Raw genomic sequence first — 5766 nt, forward strand, 5'->3', positions numbered from 1 at the left:
GCAGTACTCCAACTATGGCCTGACCAGCGTCGCATAGAGGGGAAGGATCACCTCCTTGGCCCTGCTTGAGATGCATCTGTGGATGCACGACAAGGTCCGGTTAGCCCTGCCAACCATGACCTCGCATTGTCGCCCCATGTTCATCTTGGAGTCAATAATGACTCCAAGATCCCTTTCTGCCTCCGTGCTCTCAAGAAGGGAGTCTCCCATTCTATAAGTGTGCTGCTGGTTTCTACTGCCCAAGTGCAGCACCCTGCACTTGTCAGTATTGAAACGCATCCTGTCTTTGCTAGCCCACCCCTGTAACCTATCCAGGTCTTGTTGCAGTCTTTCCCTCCCTACTAGCATGCTCACCTCACCCCAGATTTTGGTATCATCAGCAAATTTAAACAGGGTGCTTTTCACCCCATCGTCCAAATCACTGATAAAGAGATTGAACAGCAAGGGCCCAAGGACCGAGCCCTGGGGGACTCCACTGCCCACTTCTCCCCAGGTCGAATATGACCCATCCACCACCACCCTCTGAGTGCAACCCTTCAGGCAATCTGTAATCTATCTGACTGTGTAGGCATCAATGCCACAGTCGCCTAGTTTTTTAATGAGGATGGGGTGGGAGACGGTGTCAAAAGCCTTGCTGAAGTCCAGAAGTGGTGCAATTAAAACTTCTCTTATGTTAGACCCCGGCTTTCCTTTACAAAGAGAATAAACTGCTACGTAATTAGTCTGAAACCCTGGCAGAACATGAAAAGGCTTGTAAATTGGGTAGACTTCATGTCATAAAAAGCAAGGGAGCTTGGTACAATTGTGTTTATGGAAGAGAAAGCACTTGAGATGACAGCCATATGTGAGGCAGAGCTTCCCTGATGAAGAAAGGGCACGTGCAACATCCAGGCAGAACAAATTCTGGTAAGGCTAATGGCAGCCCACACTGTTGTTCTCTGAGAGCTCAGATCTCCAAGACAAAGTGAGACCATGTAAGATGTACAACTGTTGTTAGGTGCTGGCATTCTCAGATTTGCAGCTCTCTATCCACGTTAGAAAGAAAAATGTGTCCCCTAATAAAAAGGTGCTCCTGTTGAAGGAGGTTGCTTTCCTGAGTCATAGCAGCAAAGGAAGTGTTTTTCTGGATTTTAGACGGTGCCAAAAACTCCCAGGGTCACATTCTGCTGTCAGCCACCCCAATAATATCGCAGCTCAAGTAAAGTACTCAGGCATTCATTTCAGTTTAAGAAGTCTGTGGTGTCAGTGGAAGGTCTTGTGTCCTTAAAAGTGAAGTATGCACAAGTGTTGTCCTTTATGGGGGACTGCAGTTTTTCTAAAATCATGGGAACATACTCAGGAGTAGAATACAGCCCATGAGGCTGAGGAAGGTTGTGATGGCCAGGCTTGGAGATTGGGTCTAACTAACAGCAAAGATCTGGTAGATTCTCCATTACTTGGAGTCTTTAAATCAGACAAGATGTCTTCCCAAAATGCATCATCCAGCTCAGCCAAAAGGCACATGCTTGATGTAGGAACCCTGTGATGAGGTACTTTGGTCGTGTCATGCACAATGTGGTCTTATTTTTTCAGCTGTCCTTTGGGTTTAAAGAGCTTTTAGCCCTGAAACCATTCTCTGGCTGACTTCACCCATGTCACCTTTCTGGCTGGGATTTTCAGTGGAGTGTAAGGGCCCAATTTCCACTTAAATCTCAGTTTGGGTACCCAAGTCTTTTAGGCACTCTGAAAGTGTGGGCCCCTAGTCACATGCTGGCTTGGACTTAAAGGCTAGGTGCAGAAAGCTCAAGGTAGTTTTCTGTAATCAGCATAGTTTAGATCAGTAGTGAACAGAACACACATTCACCCTGTAGTGGGGGTGACAAATCTAAGACCAGCTGTGGCCATTTTTAAACCAGTCTTTGTGTGCTGAACTTTGGTTTTATTACAGGTATAGGCTGGTTTCCAATCACTTACACTGGTAAATGTGCAAGTATAATGTTTGTACCTGGCCAAAACATGTTGTTACTAGCAGGTCTCCTTTCTCAGTCTAACCTTCATTGATTCATGGCTAACATGAAACACATGATTCATGGCTAACATGAAACACTGAATTTCAGCCATCAGAAATACCATGATCATGGTGGTTTTGTATTGGTAGGTGTGTTGCTGCATTAGTAGGAGCATTACCACCAGGTCAAGGGAAGTGATTATTCCCCTCTATTCAGCACTGGTGAGGCCACATCTGGAGTCCTGTGTCCAGTTTTGGGGCCCCCACTACAGAAAGGATGTGGACCAATTGGACAGAGTCCAGCGGAGGGCAACAAAAATGGTTTGGGGGCTGGGAGACATGACTTATAAGGAGAGGCTGAGGGAACTGGACTTATTTAGTCTAAGAAGAGAAGACTGAGAAGGGATTTAATAGCAGCCTTCAACTCCCTGAAGGGGGAGTGTTCAAAAGAGGATGGATCTGGACTGTTCTCAGTGGTGGCAGATGAGAGAACAAGGAGCAACGGTCTCAAGTTGCAGCAAGGGAGTTTAGGTTAGATATTAGGAAGAATTTTCTCACCACAAGGGTAGTAAAACACTGGACAGGTTACCCAAAGAGGTTGTAGACTTTCCATCCATGGAGGTTTTAAAGACCCAGCTTGACAGAGCCTTGGCTGGGATGATCTAGTTGGAGATGATCCTACCTTGAGCAGGGGGTTAGACTAGATGTGACCTCCTGAGGGTCCTTTCCAACTCTCATTTTCTATGAATCTGTTACTCCGTGCTTATTTCCAAATTCAGCACTCTTGCTTCTCAGTAAAGAGGTGCAGAGACCTTAGCTGCCAGATCTCTGGATGAAACCTGGATTTTTAGAGTCCAGGTGGATATTTTTTTCCACCCCGGCCATCACAGCCAGTAATTAAGGGCTCCTATACACATGCAGAGAGCCTGCTCTGGATTTCCAGCCCGTTGGAGCAGACTCGATTAACTGAGTCTGCTGGAGCGTGGAAATTAATGCTGTCCAGCAGACTCTAGTATTGCATGTATCAGTGTCCCTGTGCTGAAAAATGGCATTGGGGTGCTTTGAACTAAAGCTCGTTCAATGAGCTTTAGTTCAAAGTGCCCTGCCACTATTTTTCAGTGTGGGGATGCTGATACACATGACGCTTAGGTGCTTTTAATTAGCATGGCTTGCTAATTAAAATGCCCTCCCCCCCATGCCTTCCGGAGCACATAAAGTGCCATAAGGTTCTGCAGATCAAATGACAGTACCATGGCACATGTGTCATGCCACTGTCTTCAAATTATGCCCTTAATGCTGCAGTTTAAAATCAGTTTGCCCTAGTATAACTAGCTAGGGGTTACTGTAGTGTCAGCTCCTGTGATTTTTATGAGCGAATCTCCCAATATTTTGGGCTTGTCTGCATCACCCAGCTTCTGCCACTCTGTGGATGCCAGCAGAGCTAGACTGGCAGAGCCCCTGAAAGAAAAGATATCTTAGGTTCACAGAAGGCTGTTTTCTGTCATGAAATCAAAAGTGAGAGGCTTGTATGGATGGAAAAGAAATATATTTTCACCTACCATACTGTGCAACAGGGTTACGGGCGAGTTGCCCTGGAGAGAGGACAGAGAATGGGGACTAAGATGTAGAGTTAAAAATAAAGGGTTGGGATCCTGAGCTGGTAGAGAGCTTCACTGACACCAATGGATTTGTATCCACTGAGGATCAAGCCCAGAGAAAGGACAAACACCATTCCTGATGCATGCAGAGGGAATAACTTCTGAAATCACGAGTAGAGACTGCCCCAACCCTTTATGACCAGAGGCGAAGTGGTCTGAGTTTAAACCTATAGTCCTGGTGGGCAACACTCTGGGGACTCTGTGCGCACACTTTGCTGTAAATAGTTGCCATAAATAGTTTCATAAATAGGACTTCTAGGTGCCTTTCATACCCTAGAGCAAGGTGGGAGTCTGGGCTGAGCAGCAGGGCCCAGAGACTGCTCCCTGATTTGTTCCCGATGACATTGTTTCCATTTATTGGATGATGATTGTCCCCAGATTAATATTACAGGTTTGTTACAAGGGTGGCTGACAGCCTGCAGGGAGGAAAGAGGCTTGGAGGGAGCCAGGGAGGGAAAAGGGGTAGTCCCAGAGAGGACAGATTGCTGGAGAAAGAGGGGTGGTCCCAGGAAGGACAGAGTGGAGTCCGGCGGAGGACCGAGGGAGCTGCGGCGGCACAGGAAAGACTCTTGGGCGCTGAGCAGTTCACTGTGCTGTTTGGGACATCAGCACTCTGACACCCCCTTTTCAAAGGAGTAAACACCCCCTTCCCAGGAGCTGACTGTAAAAGCTCTCTGATGTTCAGTGAGGGGGACCTGGGGACAGAGAAGCCAGGAGCTCGAGCCTGCAGCTGTGCCAGGGATGACTTCAGGGGCTTGAGGAGGAGACCCAAGAAGGCTGCTTGAGGAGTCCAGAGGCAGGGCTGATCCATGACCCCTCCAAAGTAGGTTACCTTATTAAAGCAAAGTGTCCCTTTCCCCATACTTCTTTTCGTGGTCTTCATCACAGTGATATGCTCATGGCCTGCAAAGAGACATCATAGTTTCAAGAGTTGTAACTTGGCATCCTCACAAAGCTCTGCGGCGTCTCCAGGGAGCAGACATCATGCAATGCCTTGTAGACCCCAGCAGCCAATTAGAATTCAACTCCAGCACCATGTCCTCTGCTGAACTGGCTAGAGCTGCTCTATAAATATCCCTGGCCCCTTTTTCTTTTCTTTCTCTCTCCTTTCTCCTGTAGCATTTTTTTTTTTTTTGAGGTGGGGGAGTGAGTGTTAATGAAAGTGCATGAGCAACCATGGCAGCTTGCTTGCTCTGCAGACTCACGGTAGCTGGAGACAAAGGAAGTGCTTCTTTGAATGTGTAACGAATGTATGTACAGAACAAATAAATGAGGGGATGTAAAGAGCAGGGCTAGACATATCCATAATCGTGCTCGGATTTGTATAGCAAGGAGTTTGGTCAGTGGCTGCCCCTGGGGCAGGAAGGAGGAGATGTGCAGTGAAGTCGCCTATTGTGAGAGTACAGCTGAGCACAAAGCCCAGAGTGCTCTCAACATCCAGGAAAAGCCTGAGTGTGATCACATATGCTTTTTCGCATACTTCTCTCCAGGTTTGTCGTTGGAATACACTAGACAGCATGACAGTGACTTACACTAAATGTAAAAACCACTGAAATGTGGGGAAACCAAGGCAGTGACTCACTTTACCTGCAGTCATTAAATGTCTCTGGGAACGGCAGAGAATTCCAGATAGGACCTGAATCCTGGTAAATGTAGGAGACAAATCTGGGACTCAAGATGTGTGGAAATCTAGATATGGCTATAATTGTTTTCCTTAATTAATTTCTCCTCCTTAAGAAGGACTGTGACTCCATACATAATGAGACTGTGTAGCGGAGGAGAGGGGGACGGGAGGGGATGGACTAAAACTATTGTTTTCCACTTTCTAAAACTGCTATTCTTGTCATTGGTGAGCAGGCTGTGGGTATTCTGAAGTATTAAGACATACAGCAGACTGCAGGCTTTTATCAGACTTATACTGAAGTATTTATATATCTTGAGTTTGCTGGAAAACTGCTGGAGACCAGGTGCTTTAGTGACTCTAGTGAGGCTAAGCACTGTCAATCTGCAAATGTAGCTGGAGATTTGCTGTTTGTATCATCCACTTTCTCATTAACTAGGAATCAGAAAGATTTTGAGAGCAACCCAGAGGAGAGGCAAGTGGGGTTAGCATTAAAGAAG

General features: G+C 46.6%; 1 long non-coding RNA gene across 1 annotated transcript in view; it reads right to left on the bottom strand.

Annotated features, from left to right (window-relative positions):
* LOC109315334 overlaps positions 1 to 5293 on the bottom strand; it is an 18965-nt gene extending 13672 nt beyond the window's left edge. The window contains exon 1 of the long non-coding RNA XR_002102482.1: positions 5282 to 5293. This is a non-coding gene — a long non-coding RNA (uncharacterized LOC109315334). The remainder of the gene's footprint in view (positions 1 to 5281) is intronic.
* Positions 5294 to 5766: the final 473 nt, after the last annotated feature.

Source organism: Crocodylus porosus, unplaced genomic scaffold (genome assembly GCF_001723895.1).
Source record: "Crocodylus porosus isolate Cpor-Errol unplaced genomic scaffold, CroPor_comp1, whole genome shotgun sequence".
NCBI classification, from domain to species: Eukaryota; Metazoa; Chordata; order Crocodylia; family Crocodylidae; genus Crocodylus; species Crocodylus porosus.